The sequence below is a fragment of the Toxorhynchites rutilus genome, chromosome 3 (genome assembly GCF_029784135.1).
Source record: "Toxorhynchites rutilus septentrionalis strain SRP chromosome 3, ASM2978413v1, whole genome shotgun sequence".
In the NCBI taxonomy this organism is placed as follows: Eukaryota; Metazoa; Arthropoda; class Insecta; order Diptera; family Culicidae; genus Toxorhynchites; species Toxorhynchites rutilus.
The window spans coordinates 62,844,458-62,861,580 of NC_073746.1; the positions used below are offsets into that span (position 1 = coordinate 62,844,458).

General features: G+C 37.3%; 1 protein-coding gene across 2 annotated transcripts in view; it reads right to left on the minus strand.

The window, feature by feature from the left end:
- The window catches only part of LOC129775040 (protein kinase C and casein kinase substrate in neurons protein 3), a 116,116-nt gene extending 103,617 nt beyond the window's left edge, over positions 1-12,499 (minus strand). The window contains exon 1 of one of the 2 annotated variants that reach the window (XM_055779215.1): positions 11,472-12,499. The gene's annotated coding sequence lies outside the window, so the exon portion shown is untranslated. The remainder of the gene's footprint in view (positions 1-11,471) is intronic. The other variant, XM_055779214.1, reaches the window with a different exon arrangement.
- Between the last annotated feature and the right edge of the window lie 4,624 nt (positions 12,500-17,123).

The window sequence follows — 17,123 nt, forward strand, 5'->3', positions numbered from 1 at the left end:
AATGAACAATAATAGTAAACAGTTAATTTATCTACAAGGTGCTAGGGGAAACTGAATTGATTACCATTAAATATGCACCAAAATCGGAAGAATGTGCCGAGATAATTGCTCGAATTCTGTGCAGACGTCACGAATGGGCAATTGGTTATGCTATGCCCAGAACAGAAGAAAAAAACATACATAGATTGTAGCTGACCAAAAATAAGTTTGTGAATATAAACGCTATACTGGTCGGACTCGATTATATACAAACTCGATTATACACAATTTTGGAAAAACATATTTTTTTTATATTTCAAATATGGCTTATTTCAAGAAGAAATGTAACCTTTCAACGTTAAGGTGAAGTTTAAGTGGCTATTACATGTACAGTGGGGTGAAAATCGTGATTTTTGAAGATTTGCCTTGAATTTTCACCAGGAATTGTTTATATCGATATTGCAGCCAAATCAAGAAAGATAGAAATTCGCCGCCAAAGAACAAATTGTAGAGCGGTTAAAGAACTTCAATTTAATTGAAAGAAACAATCTAATTTAAAATAAATTTTTAGGATAAAATTAATAATAACACATTTTTAAATTATTAACTTTTAAGTTTTTCACTTCCAAAATGTTATTAAAATCTACTAATTTAGTTATTCCACTACTACATCCTGTACTAAATTTTCTCATCTTTCAAATAAAGGGCTTTAGAATCGTCTTTCGTAGCGTACTTTTTCATGTAGAACCAATTTGATTTTTTCATGTGAGAAAGGTGTTTTCTGACTTTAAGGGGATGAATCAAAAATCAAATTCCTCTTTTATATTCAAAAAAACAAAAAATACATGCAAAAAAAATTTTAAAAAAATTTTTTTGACTCGATTATATACAGTGAAAAGAAATCAAAAACTGTGTATAATCAAGTCCGAGCTGTATAAGATAGTCATGAAAACATCTCGCTGTCGATTTAGATCAATAATAGTCGCAGTTAGCGTACCGAATGAAATGCATTTTAAAAATGATATCTTACATTCCTGATTTTTGACATCCTTATCGATTGAAAATATGTAATTTTTTATTCATCAATTTTGATTTCTAACAAAGGGAAGTTCCAACCAAACAAAGAAAAACCTTACGATTTTTTTCTGAATTATTCAAGAACACTTGTTAAATGCAGTGTATAGGGGAAGTGGGGGCATAGTGGTCACCCTAAGAAATATGCCCATTTCCAGCGTCCACATACCGCTTCAATTCCCGTTTCTCGAAGAATATTACAGTTCAACCCATTGTTGTTCAAGATAGCAAAAAGCTTCCACAAAAAATCGAACATTTTTAAACGGTTTTATTTAGCTTGCCCTGTAATCTGTTTGTATGTTTGTATTATTATATGTTTGTAACATGTTTGCCTGTAGCGCTGACCCACATTAATAGAAATTTGACCCATTTCCTGTTGACCGATTGATCTGAAATTTGGAACATACCTTTATCTCTGTAGTTATTATAAAACTGCGTATTTCATGATGATGGTTGATCACATATTTTCTAAAAACCTCATCAATATGGGTTTTCCAAAACCCCATCAATATGGGTATCAAATGAAAGGGCTTGACTAGTAGAATACGGTTATTTATGCTAAATGTAAATCCAAGATGGATGCCACTACAAAATGGCGGACTACATATTTTCTCAAAACCTCATTAATATGGGTATCAAATGAAAGGGCTTGACTAATAGAACACGGTTATTTATGAAAAATGCAAATACATCAAAATCCTACCAAATGGAGGACTACATATATTATGTCAAAACCCCATTTATATAGGTATCAAATGAAAGGGCTTGACAAGTAGAACACAGTTATTTAAGAAAAATGCAAATCTATGATGACTGCCACTATCAAATTTGAATTTCTGAAAATCCGATTAATATGGGTATCAAATGAAAGGGCTCGAATAGTAGATCACAGTAGATCATGAAAAATCCAAATCCAAGATGGCCGCAATCAAAACATAGCAAATTACATTATTAAACGGTTTTATTTAGCTTGATCTGTTCGTATGTATGTTTGTATGTATGTAGGGTTGTCGCACATTAATAGAAAATTGACCAATAGGAACTGACCGAATTTATAAAATACCTTTATCTCTGCTGTCATTTGAAAACTGCTTATCTTGAAAAATCCACCGCTACAAAATAGCTGATTCCATATCATCTCAAAAAAAAAAGGCTGATTGTTATATGTGTATCAAACGAACGAACTTGACTTGGAGAACACACTATGTATTTTCTGCAATCCACTCAATATCGGTATCAAATGAAATTTTTTGACTGATAGAATAAAGTACAATGGTTTTATTGTAGAGAAATGTTCTAATAAAACAGATAATGTACTAAAAACTATTGAAGAAAATAAGTTAAAAAAAAACTAAAAACGTACGTTTAACGTACTAAAAGCTAGAAAATAATTAGGCAAGTAGCAGTTAGTAGTTATCACACCTCTCCTCCATTAGTCGAGGGCATTGATAAGACTAAAACAGAATCGTGGGGCACGTTGGATTTCCATAATCCACAATTAGCGACTTCATCGTATGTCCCACGATTTTATTTTAATCTTATCAATGCCCTAAACTAATGAAGAAGAGATGTGATAACTGCTAACTGCTACTTGCCTAATTATTTTCTAGCTTTTAGTACATTATTATGTTTAATCACAATTTAACCGTTTAACTTAAAAAGCTTTTTTTACTTATTTTATTTTTTTCTTGGAGATAAAGTGGTCACCTAGTGGGGGCAAAGTGGTCACCCGCACATATCAAGCTAAATGGGATAGATTTATGCGTTTTTTTCGACCAAATTTGTTCAAATTATATTTGATATAACAGGTACATGTATGAAATAAGCTTGGCCTATTCACCTAGAGTCTCAATTTGAATTTTCTCATGCAAACAAAACGTAGTAAGAAACACATAACGTTCCGCATAATGAGGCTTGATTTAGTTGGAATGGCATATTTATCCAGGGTCAAAGCCACAAAAGGATCCTCTTCAAGAGCAGAATGTGATGCGGTATATCAGCTTTAGTAAACAGAACATTGTAGGTTGTTATTCGCCTATGACCACTTTGCCCCCAAACATCAAACTAATTTCTACGCTAATTAATCGCTGAGATTAAACTAAATATCTGTTAACCTCCCCTAGAATATGTGAACAGTTGTCCAAACTGATGATTTGTCCAACATATTAGATTGAATAAAATAAATTTCACGAGAAATTCCTTAGATACCATGCGCACAGAACTACAGCCTAATGGCTACCGGGAGAGCAATTTCTGTATTTATTTATATTTTGACATGCGACAGCTCTACTGAAGTACAGGGTGACTCAAAAGTCATTAAATTCTTCAAACTTAAGGTGACTACCAATACGGCATGACCCATGACCAATTTGCCCTCACTACCCCTATGTATGAACTTTTCTCCCCATCCTTCTTCTTCTTCTTCAATGGCACTAACGTTCCTAGAGGAACTTCGCCGTCTCAGCGTAGTATTACTTGCGTCATTTTTTATTAGTACTTAGTTGAGATTTCTATGCCAAATAACATGCCTTGAATGCATTCTGAATGGCAAGCTATAGAATACGCGTGATCACAGTGCAAGTCGGAGGAAATTTCTTTGACGAAAAATTCCCCCGACCAGAACGGGAATCGAACCCGAACACCCGGCATGTTAGTTATGACGCTAACCACTCGGCCACGGGAGCACATATTCTCCCCATCCTATTAACTACCAAAACCAGTGCGCGAAGGGCAATACACCAAATAGCAGCACACAAAATTGGAGGTTGTTATGCCAACGTTGGTAGCATTTTTTTCTTCTAATTTCACGCGTCGATAATCATCTGTTTGTCTAAACTTGACTGCCAACTTGTCTACAACAGTGGCGCATCCAAAACCAACATTCAGCCATCGGGTCATCTCTAATTTATGCCGCCGCTCTCAACCGAAGAAGATCGCCGAGTTCCCAATACTTCAGCAAACCAGTTTCTTTCACTTCAAATCAACAGCGTTCCGAAAGATAAGCACGCGGTGATAATTCCACAGCAAAAGTGGATAGTCTATTCGAAAATCTAGCAATAGTAAAGCCCACATTCGCATCTTTTCTTTAGGTGGAAGCAGTTCCAGGGTTTCTACAAGATGCTTTCTCGAGGAAATTAGTTTTTTTTATAAAAGAATTCCATTAAATGTTAGATGCAACATATATGAATGGCTGCATCATTCAATGGTGTCCAGTCATGGTTCATTATTGATAACATAAACGAATTAAATGGTGTAGCAGGCGAAAGAAATTGTAAGGTAAAGTAATGCATTTTAGCATTTCAATAGTTATACTTTTTTTTTCGGAACCTTATAGAGTTGCGACCGTTAATTTGACCTATTGTAGTGCACTCCAGTTTACTATAGATGTAAGAGTGCCAATGAAAATGGTCATCTCGAATTTTCAAATGGAACTTGATTAAAAATGTTGATTCCCACGAAAAACTACCCAATATTTTCAATCAAGTTCCCTTTGAAGATTCGAAGGTCACTTTTTTCCCATACATCCATTGGCACTCTAATAGATGTACTGTCACCTCTTTCCATCACTAAGGGTGATAGTCGCACTAGGACTTTTCGTGCGTAGTGACGTCTTTTGACGCTGAGAAAGCTTCCGAAAAAAAGGTGGAAAGCAAATCTCAACACAGGTCCGAAATTTGATTGTGCGTGACTCCCAGCGAAGTTTCAACTAAACATTGTTGGGAAGTATGGAGTAATCCGTGGTGCGATCTAGCTGGTCATTCGGAAGCATCAAATGCCCGGCAGCGTGGTCGATCGACCGGGAGAGGACCGAAACGTAAGACTGATGCAAGAACGGACACGCTAATCACTCGGGAAGTAAAGAAAAACCCACGAACGACCATTCGGGCGATTGGAGAAAGGTTGGATCTGGACCATTCAGATCGCCCCATTCAACGACGCTTGGTGGAGCGGGACCTGAAGAGCTGCTTCAAAAAAGAGCGACCGATGATCAACAACACCAACAAATGAAAACGATTTCAGTTGGCGAGGGACCATGTCAACAATCCGCTGTAGTTCTAGAAACGCATTATTTGGTCAGACAGGTCCAAGTTTGAGCTATTTAACAAGAAAATGTGACGCTAAGTGTAGCAGAAGAGTTACGAGGGCCTTCAGGCATATACAACCAACTATAACTAACTATGACCTACTGGACCCTCAACATCTTTGGAACCTCGTGGAGAGTATGCCAAAACATTGTCAGTTGGTTATGGAGATTTTTTGTTGTTCTGAAAAATAAATCAACAATTCTGAAATGACAAAATAGTCTACTAATTATCTACTTTTACATTGTATTGACTGGAATACTGAAAAGTTTGAAAAAACTTTTAAAAACTTTGATTTTGAATGGGGGTAGATATGTTTGTGCCCATCACTGTATATGTGTAAATGCGTATGCATACGTGTTTGTGTCATCACTCCTTGCGATTCTCGAACCTACAAACGCATCAAAACAAAAGTTACGAATCGTTTATTCTGAGAGTACGTACAGCATTTTGGTCTTCTGGTACAATATGAAACGTTCCCGGAGACGAAGATACACTAGACTAAAATTTTTCCTGCAAACATTGCAACTTAGTACAGCATTTGCAAAATTACATATGATTTTCTAGAACCTTGTTTTCGGCACTTTTTTAAAATTGATGCAAAAAATGATATAAATTAGTTTTTAATAAATAAAGTAGGTCTTCGTAGCCACATCGGTTGAGCGTTCGCTTAGTAAGCGATCGATCGTGTGCTCAAAACTCAGGACCCTCATTGACCATCTTTGTGTTGTTACAGAATAACTACGTCCACGAAACAATCATCAGCGATGGAGATCGATCCACGGTCGAAATAAGATCGATTCATCCATACAACTACTTTGCTCTGCAAGAAACATCGGGCTCCTGTTCTATTAATAACACAACAATGATCTTATCAACTGTCTCCACTGTCCAGTGGTCTAACTGGATAATGGAAAAAAAGAAGGAAAACTCTTAAGCCTAAAAATGGCAACTGTGTAATGTGCGAACACTTCATTTTTAATGCAAATTTGTTTATAGATGATTGAATTATAAAAACCCTGACATTCTTTGTGAAATAGGCTTCATTTAAACATCATTTACATGTATCGATACTGCCTATAACTTATAATACTAAACATTTTCGAAAAAATTACTGTCAAAACCAGCGATAAAATGTTTGCGTTAGCAAATTCGGAATTTGAATCATGTTTCGAAGCACGAATTTTCCAAAAAAGAATAGCTAATTGACTTTAATTTGATATATCGATCATCTAAATCGGTCTAGTATCTCAAATTTAAAAAAAAATCGGAATTTGAGATAAAACGGTAGACTTCTTCCGGTGAAGGAAGTTTCACTGCTTTTTGTACTGCGATTCAAAAATTGTTCTAGACGAGAGAAGAAAATTATTCTTACCCACATACATTGTAAATTCAACGTGGTAGTGTGGTCAAACGTAACGCAGTTGAATATCGCAAAAACCAAAGTGTGTGATGTGCTCAGACATTTCCGTGGGCAGAACAGCGTAGCCTGAACGTCGCAGTGGATCTTACAAGTATCAGCCGAAATGAACAACGTTAAAAAGCAAACACTGGACTATCAGATTATGAAATCGCAATGAAATACGGTACCGGTCAAAGCACCGTTTGAAGAAGTTGTCTACGAGTAGTATTTTGTTTTTACAGAGCAAGCCAAAAACGAAACAAGACAATGACCAAAACTCGCGAGGTTGTATGATCAGTTTCTTTTGAGGTACGAAGGATGCTTGCTAATTGACGACTTACTTCACTTCAAAACATACTTAAAGATGGGTTTCAGATAGTTTCCTGGTCAAAAATCTTACCTAGGAGTTGTCCCTGGCAGACAGTCGTAAGTGCGTGATTTGGCAAGGTTGCCCTGATGGAGCGAAAGTCAAGATATTTGTGACAGTCTTGTTTGTTTGATGGACTCTACGTTGTACAAAGAATAATGCCTCAAGGAACACGCCTTCACAATAGCGCATTGCGCAGGTATATTAGAAATTAAGAGAAATGCGTAACGCGTACTTTTGCGTTTTTAACTCATTTGATCTCCAAGATATTAGTGATTTTATTTGAGTTACTCTCAAGGTATACATTATAATGATTTATAATGATTTATTTGGTAAATCAACAGACACTTCACTGTCCTAATGATATTAATGAAACTATCTTATCATAACAATGAAATTTCGCTGGACCGCACTTCGTGAAATATGGTAGTCAAAACCCGAAGCTACTTTGTTGAACAACCGCTGCAGCCCTTGAACGGCTGAGTCGCATCCATAGCTAGTACGACGGAAAGGTACTCGAAGGAAGACGTAGTTTCGTAGAGTTCGAGATTGAACGTTGATGTTTTCGAGGATCACTGGGCATCAGGGTTGCCACATATACAGAATATTCTGTATTTTACAGATTTTTCGTCAAATTTAAGATACAGAATCTGTATATACAGAATTACAGATTTCAGCAAAAATACAGAATTTACAGATTTTTAAATAAATCTATTTAAAATATTAGATTTATTACAGTGCATGCATAGATAACTTGACTTATAAAAATGTTGAACGCAACGCAACGAGATGGTTTTTGTTGGGGGCAATAGTTAAGCGAAATCTTAAGCGTTTTGAAGAGCTACAATAATTCTTTTCGTTCCATGTTTTTTTATTTATAATGATACTACATGTTGGTTCAACATGTTCCATGTTACATATGACCATAATCAATCTGCCAATCGTACAATGATTAGCAAAAATTATCACAAAAACTTTATTGGATACACTAAAATTGGCGATTCTCGGCAAACATTTCCAAATCTGAAATGTAACGTTCAATTGAACAACTTCGCAATGTTTGAAAGACTTTCGTCGGTGAATGATGATGGAACAGACGACGAAACATTACAGAAGACCATATAAAAGGAAATTGTACTGCATTTTCAAGACTTTTACAACAAGTTAAACCTGAAATATATTTTCCTTACATCAAAGAACAAATTTGGACATGGTTTGAAACGCTTTCCGTCTCGCAGTGACGAAAGTTTCGGATCAATTTTAGAACAAACTCATCGATCTACAAATGATTGAGTTTTATCCTTATATGCGGAATAAGCGTTACGAGTGTTGTTGTCTTGCGTAGAATTTATGTGAATCTGGATTTCCTACAATGCTGCTTTTGGGAACAAAGCACCGTAACAGAGTGGGTATCGAAGACATGAGGTGTGCTTTTCGACAACGTTCTCAAGAATTACGATTTTGGGGGAAATCGTTCATGCGCAGTTGCCATACTGACTTGCCAAGCTTTATATACCTTTTTTGTAATCAGATACAAGTATAACATCAAATGTGTTGCGAATATAACTATAATATAAACCCGTTTGTATTTTTACATGCCTTTACTGATATAATACAAACTTTCTTACAAAATACAAAATGCTGATATAGAGGGGGAATTGAGCAAAAAAGGTTGAAAACCACTGGGTTAAACGATCCTATGACTAACTAAAAAGAAAGTTCTCAACGGCGCTGAAACTATTCACAGAGACTTCCAGGGTCAAACATAGTGGAAAGTGATGAGGTACTAATTTCACAAGAGGCGCTGATGCTACCGATAGTGTCGGAGCTTCGCAAAGCAAAGATCGAGCATGCGGCCGTTCTCATTACTAACGGAATTGATTTGCTGAAGCAAGTTGGAGCTGTAGCCGTCTAATAAGACGTTCGTACCCGCATAAATGTCGATTTGGCCGGATCAGCGAACAGAAATCTTCAGTCACCAAAGATGATAATTTCATCTGCTGGAAGCGCACGTGCAGCTATTGTTGACAGCGATTGTACATGAACGTTCATCAATGCGGTATCTCGAATGCGATCGGGATGAAAATACACAACGCAAATATGCAGAACTCTCGCTGCTAGTTTTATCGAAACCCAAACTTGTTCGACACACGACCTGCGTTTTCAGCAATTAGCTGGGCTTTCAAACGCCGATGGACAGCTATCAGAACACCACCTCCAGATGACTTAGTACTGTTGAACTGATTTCGGTCCGTTCGGAAGACTTCGTAGTTTTGTCCACAAACTTGATTGGATAGAGTACGGTCATCAAGCCAAGTTTCCGTCAAAGCGATGATGTCGTAGTAATCATCAGAACAAGCGAGCAAATAATCGCTGATGCAGGTGTTAATACCACCAACATTCTGGTAATAAACACACATTTCTTTCACCGACGTATGCTAGAGGGCGACGATTAATCAGCAGGATCGAGATCGGTATCTTTTTGGTACCTGCCTTGAGCAGGTGGGTGGGAAACCCCTGGCCGCACATCGACAGCAGGACCGGAACGACTCCGACGACAGGATAGACTGTGTCGAGTGGACTAGGGGTTCCCATGGAGCTTTCTTCAGTGCATTCCGGTTCACTTAACAATCCAGCTGAATTAGCACATTGGAAGACCCCCTCACCAACTCCGAACACAGGAACGGAACGGTTGCGGTAAAAAAGTTGGGATGCTCGACTGTATTAGGTGGCTTGGGGGCTTCCATAAAGACGTTAGATGTGCGTTCCGTTACTAGATGAAATTGTGGACAGGACGAACGGCTCGAAGCATGACCCATTGCGATGGAGCTGTTACTGGGGTTCCTTCGCCAATCCGCGGATGTTTCGCTGGTACCCAAAAATCCTTGTTGGTTTCCTGCGACTCGAATTCCCTGAAGTATATTCCTTCAGACCAGATTTATGGATCCAAAGCCGTTTCCTTCAGCTGTAAATCTACTCTGATTTTGAATGAAATAAATACGATTTGATTTATTGATTTATTTGATTTATTGATTTATTGATTTAGATCAGCATCTTTTCGCACAAGTTTTCGAACATCGACGGATTGCTCGGTTTGTAGACGAGATTTCACTAGCTCAGAGACATCATCCTCGGTGACACGGCGGGCAAGTGAGGATATGGAAGACTATCCAGAATTTTGAAATATGGTCATACACTGCATTTATTTAGATATAACATTACTATGATATAAGCTGGGATTCGTTCCGACCTCAGGCGTATTATAGAAGCCAAAGTGTTTATAGTTTGAGTGAAGAGAGAGGAAATATTGCGATTCAAGCTGCAATTCTGCCATTGTTCGATTGTTCGCAGAGATATATACATGAATCGCAAGGAAATATTACTAAGTATCTATAACAATACAACACATTTTTCGTATAATACATTTTCACAATTTGCTAAAAAATGTGTTACTATTTTACAGAAAATACATATGCGATGCAGAAAAATAATTTTTTATTAATAATTTTTATTTTAATAGTGTATTCATTCCACCTGAAAATCCATTATTGTTTTGTTGCTTCTCAAACTCGGAAAACGAAGTTCAATGTCGGAAATGTGGATGGTGGTGATGGAACGAACATATAATTGCCTGTGAGCGTGTGTACGTCAACTGGAAAAAGATCACCACAATAACTGTTAAAGTTATAACATTAAAAATAAAAATAACGCTTGCGATGCTTACTTATCTTCTCGTGCTAATCGTATTGTACTCGCAAAGGAAAGAATGAAATATAACTCACCCATTTTCAACTGATTCTATAAAACTACGACACTTTCCACACCACTAAAATATTCTTCTGAAAAGTTGTTTCAAAAATTACGATGCATTTTAAAATGATATTCGTATTGATAAACAAGTGGATTGAATAATATTATTCCGTAGTTCTACGTCGAAAATGCGGTCGTGTCCTAGGCACAATTCATTTTATGTATCTTTTTTTACTTGAAATAAATCATATTTGAAATATATAAAAAAAAATCAAACTGTATATAATCGAGTCTGTGATTGTCTATCTTTCAATGTGATTCAATATTTCATCTGTTGGAGATGGCTAAACTCCAATCATTTCTGTATTTGTTGTACATTCTAAGCAGTAATAAAACATTGTATTTGTATATTATTCAGCGCAATATGGATTTTTGATGCTTTGTTCTTCGGGCCACTAAAGCCAACCCACTAGGAGAAGTGTGAAGTACAAATCGGCTATTGCGAGCAGAGGGAAAAAATTATAAATAGAACTCATCGTTTCTACTCAACGCCCACGCTCCACAGAAGGAGAAAAGAACATGGTTCTCAACAGCAGCGCTTCCCGGTGATGTGCATTTCCAATCATTTTCCTTTTTCCTCGATGTTGTGGCAGACCTTATCATAGAGGGATCATCTTCATTCTTCTCCCCCTCGCTCTCTATTACTCCGCTACACATCATAGCGGTATATGTAAATACAACGGTAAAAGCATAGTCATACGCAAGTTCAAGGTTACAATGAGACGAGAGTAGAATAACTGATCACTTTGAATCTTACCTTTGGTCGAAGAGTCATGCGTAATAATCAATTGGATTGACTACTCTTGTTGATAAATGCGATGCGATTCAAAATAAAAACACTGTCATATGTCAACGATTTGGGGTTTCTGCGTTTTGTTTGTTGTGAATTTTCACAACACTCCAGGAAAACACTTCACAACCGAATAGAATTTTGAAGATATCTTCTGCCTTCGTTTCACTATTTTGATTTTTCACAAATTTTCAAGCTTCACGATGGTCAAAATATTTTTCAATACCAACACTCCCCTAGAAATTAAAGAAAAAAAATAACCATTTCAAACGGAACGGGTTATTTTCGCGAATCGAAACGTCAAAATGGATGACGTTTCTATGATTACACCTTTCTCATATTCCCCTTCGATAGCGAGTTTAACTTGTGGACTTTGCTGCTGACGATGACCCAACAGCAATCTCTCGCACACACTTTCAGCGGAAATTCTGCGACCACGACGACAAAATTGGACTCAAATTTTCCTCCGATGAATGGGTGTTTTTTTTTTGCTGCCGGAAAATGCACTTCCAATCCTCAAAAGTGCGTTGAAGTTGTTTTATGTAATCGTGCGCGAAATTCCTCTGCACTCGTCTACGGGACACTACTGTTGCACTAAAGAATGATGTGTATATTTTTGTTTTCTTGTTTTTGGAAGGCTTCTTACGGACGATTCGCCAGCGGCACCCACTAATTCAATTTGCGCAATTTTTTTCCAACAGGAACATATCGCATAAATCTAAAGCACACAAGAACGCGAACGATATTATGCCGTTCTCTTGATCACTTCACGCCACAATCCACCTGTGCTGTAAAACTATTATCGCTCTTTCGAAATCTCCCGAAAGCCAGGTTCATCGATTCGAGGCAGAACTGTCGTAATCCAAACCAACTTTGAACACCGTTGGAATTCCTGCAAGCACTTGCACTATGGAAAATAAAGTAAACCGGAATGAATACCACCGAACACCAAATCGCGTAGTCAAGAGTCAGCTAATCACTGAAGGGGAATAGTCCGCAAAGTACGGATCCACTGCAAGTTGCGACTTGAACTGACCACCAGAGTGTACTAACACCAACACACAAACACTGTTCATGACAGATCGGAGCTGTTGCGCAACTGCACTGAACTGAAACACATGGCAAGACGAGGGACCCCAAAATACGGTTTATTTTGTTTAATTGTGCACGAAAAAATGCTATAAGGATGGTACTACGTTTGAACATCAAAATGTGAAAACTTCATCGTTTATGAAAACTTATATTATGCAGATTCGAAACTAAAAAATAAAGGTTTACGTAATACAAGCTGAAACACTAATCAAAATCAAATATCAGTCGCGTCTCGAAAATTGTTCAATTTCGAGCAATCTTAGCTCAGTCAAATCTTAATCAGATTTTTGCACAAAAAATACTCCATAACAATTTTTTGCAATATTGATAATTATAAATCAATCTCATCCCATATGGGGTACCGCAGGGAAATGTTCTTGGGTCGCCTATCTTTGTTTTGTTTATAGACGACCTGGGCCTTCGACTTTTTTTTTAACATCGCTTATTTTTTGTCGTCATATTCCCGCATTTCAGTGGCATTTAGGCCGATTACACATTATCCGGTTTCTGCCGGACCGGTTTCAAAAAGCGCCGCTGGGTTTGGACGGATAACCGGATAACAATGTGAAAGACACTTCTCACTACACAAAACCGTACATCTCTCACAAACACATACATGCTTTTATTTATATAGTGGATTGACAGGTAAACATTGCTGCAAATATTCCGGTTACATACAGCTGACTGCAGACGGAAAATCTTAAAATCAGCGTTCTCATATGTATGTCCCTTGGTGAGCACATAGGGACGAATGTTGAAGTGGCACACCAGGAGCATGGTCAAAGTGAGACCAGGCCTCACGGACATTACGCATATCCTGCATCATATCGGCGTTCATATCGTACCTATCGTAAATACTTCCGCCCCACTTCAGAATAATTTTACAAAAACTAACTTTAACCTAGTTGTGGTTTACTCATTCATACGTATAATTATTTTGTTTCCAAGCTTCCACAAATAACATGATTCATTTCATACGTTGCCACATATTTTTTCAACAGTCTCAGAAACACGGTTAGATAAAAGTGCAATTTGATGAACCAATAATAATAACATTCCGTAACAAGCCAGCGGCACTATTTATTTATATACATAATGTGTTCACTTTCTGTAATTATCTTCGAATTTGCCTACAAGAGCATGTATGTACATCCATTCACCGAGAGTGGTTTTTATTTCACTATTACAGTTAAAAAAAATTATAGGAGGTTGTGTCCAAGATACGACCGCATTGTGACGTAGAACTTGTAAGGTGCATGCTGGGCTTAACAATAATAGATTCGTTTCTCTCACATTTGAACTACTGGTAACACTGTCATGCAATGGTGGTACGACAGACGTCAAGTTTGACAGTACGGCACAGCGGATGTGGGTACGTCAGCGCTGGCGGTCATCTTTCTCCGCAGACTCTTGACGAGGTAAGAAGTGTTTCGTAAGCTAGTCGATATCCGTGTCGATTGATTCTCAAGCAATGGCGTGAGCTGGCTTCGTACCGTTTGGCCCTGCGGACCGTAGATATTTACAGAACTACGCTGTTATTTTTCATAAGTCGCTTGCTTTTACCTTCGGATATTATTCTATAATGCTGTGAAATTTTAGAAACAACTGCTTAGTAGAATAATCTCTGGAACGGTTTTTTCATTGTAGAATCAGTTGACGATAATTGATTGATGATTCATTCTTGCCCTCGCAAAACAATACACTAGCTGATCGTATTTATTTCATGGCAATGCATTGGAAATTTACCTCGAACGCTATTCCGGTGGGCTTTTTCGCAATTTACATAGACTCGGCTACAGTTGATTATATACATGTTGTACCAGCACCATTATTCTGCATAAATATATCTTTGGCACCGCATGGAAACAACAACAACTTTTCAACAATGATAACCGTTGCAAGTATCAAATATCATGCTACATGTTATTTAGTATTGCCTCAAAGAAATCGCACCTCTAGGCATCGTTCGTGAAACGTAAACCAAGCGCCAAACAAGCGTTCGCCATAGCATGCATACAGAGCCATACATTGGTGGCTTGAAACTACCAGAAATATAAACACTTCTCATCATTTTGCGCTATTCTCAAAAGAAACGCATCTGTTAATATTACTGGCCTTGAGAAAAGTTGCATTACTTTTTCATGATTGAGAGAAGCGCAGCTGTCACCCTTAGTGGAGGAAGTTTTGTTACTGGCAAGCGAAACCTAATCACATACAAAATTCCAGAACGACATTTACTTTCTTGGTGACTAAACAAGGGAAATAAACTCTTTTCGTTAATAACAACTTCGAAAATAGTAGCAATGCTTCATTATGATCAATATTAACGCGTAATCCACGTAAAACACACGATACGAAAAACGCGAAAAACGAACAGAAAAAATCACACGACGATATCCAAGTTGGATTACCACTGGTGGGGTCCAATCTAAGATCGAAGCGCAGCGAAAGCAAAGTGAACTGGATTGCTCAAAAGTCCGATGCCAAATGGAAGTTAGCCTCAGCGAGATCCACTATTTATACTGTAGGCAAGTATTCCCCTTCATTATTCTACTTTTCCTTTGTTCACGGAGACTTTAAATCCTACGATTTCCCCTCCGTTGGTCGTCGATAAGTTGCTCGTTATTGACAGCTCTGTTCGGGAAAGTACACAAATGGACAGAACAAATGTAGGGGAAAATAGAAACGCTTAAAGTTTACATGAATTTTAACTATTTACAAACCAGGAGATTCTAATATATAACATATCAAACAAATCTTACGGTATTTCCTATTCGTTTAGTATGTAAATCGTCAAAATCCATTCACGGCAAAAATAGTTATTAACGTTAACTTTATTTCATAAAAACGTGACCTGTTTTCTGATTTGGCACCCTTAATGAAAGACGTAGTTCTACGTCAAAAGACGATTAAAATAACATTATAATTCGTTCAAACACTATTCCATTGCTGCTTCCGCAGATCCTCGTCCAAGAACGCGCTCAACATATGCCGCAATTCCTCGCGCTCAACATATGCCTCCTGGGGCAGGGGCAGCTTCTCGAGCCCATTTCGCATCACAACTATCAATACGCGGATCCGGGGCAAAGAATGACCGAATCAGATAAGCTGGAATTTCGTTCTGACAGAACCAATGCTTTGGCATCGGGCATGGGAACATTTTGAGGCACTGGTCTCGTCGTTGATCGCGTCCCGGGTCAGGTCAAACTGGAATACACAGAAATTCAGGAATAATTTCAAATAAGGGATGTTGCCTGTGAACAAAAAAATAGAGGTTAATTAAATAACTCGATCTGCTTGTCGAAAGACACAACTCACCGTTAATAACACAGTCCGTGGCAATATGCTCAATGATGACATCGTGCACCTGTGACCATTGCTTCTCTTTGAACAGAAACTTGTATCACAGAATTTGTTCCACAGCACTGGTAGTTGCTGAAGAAGTGAAATAAAAATTTCAGCATCCATATCACTTGCAAATTATCAACTGGTTTCAAAATCAATAAACAATCGTCAATAGCGCACACATACTATCACATGGGACGAAAAATTGCCTGAATTGTACTAATACTAACAGACATGGCAAACAACTGTCAATTCGTGTTGATGGCATGGAGCTTCGTGCTCCGCTTTTGGGAAATGATAGTGATAATGGATTTCAGGTGCAGTAAACTCATATACAAAATAAGAATTATGAATGAAAATAAACTTTTTCTTAACAAATATGTTATTTATGTGATGAAGTAAACGTTCTTTTGCAAGTAGGGAAAAACTCCTGAACAAGAATTGTGTTTAACCCTCCTGTACTCGCGTGAAAAATCATAACACGTATACTCGCGCACGGTGTCACAGACCGGAAATTGAACTTCTCTGTAATGTTGCCATTGTTTATTTTTCAGGCTTTATTGGCATTTTTTTTGAAGAAGAGGGTATGATTGAATGAAAAAACTCCAAAAAATATGTTTTCTTCGTGTTCATTATGTTTTAATAGTCATTAATTCAGCCTTCTCAAAATAGAGTAATGTTTGATACTCCAACACAAATAACGAAATTCGAATTTTTCACTGTTATTAATTAAAAGTAAGCGACTGAATATAATTCATGGAAGTATGAAGAGCTATAAAATAACATAAAAACGTATTAATTGATTGTGGTTCCATTGGAGTAAGAATCAGAACATAGCATAACTGCATGCTCGAAACAAACATATTTTTTACATTTCATGCAGTTGTTGCGTGTTTTTCGAGTCTTTTATCGAAGAGAAGAATGTATAATGACCTTCTACATAATTACCAGATGATAAAGGTTCTGGAATATAAAGTTTACATATTTCTAATATTCTTTGTCTCTGTTTTTTTGGTAAACTGAGAATTAATGCCTTTTTTTAGATGGGAAATAAAAAGATGATATAAAAGGATTTCTAGAAACTTCCTTTTCTTTTTCTTATTTTCTTGTCGATATTGTCCATTATAAAAAAAATCCCCGAAACTGTAACTGTTAAAAACTACATTAAGCTACCGATTAGTT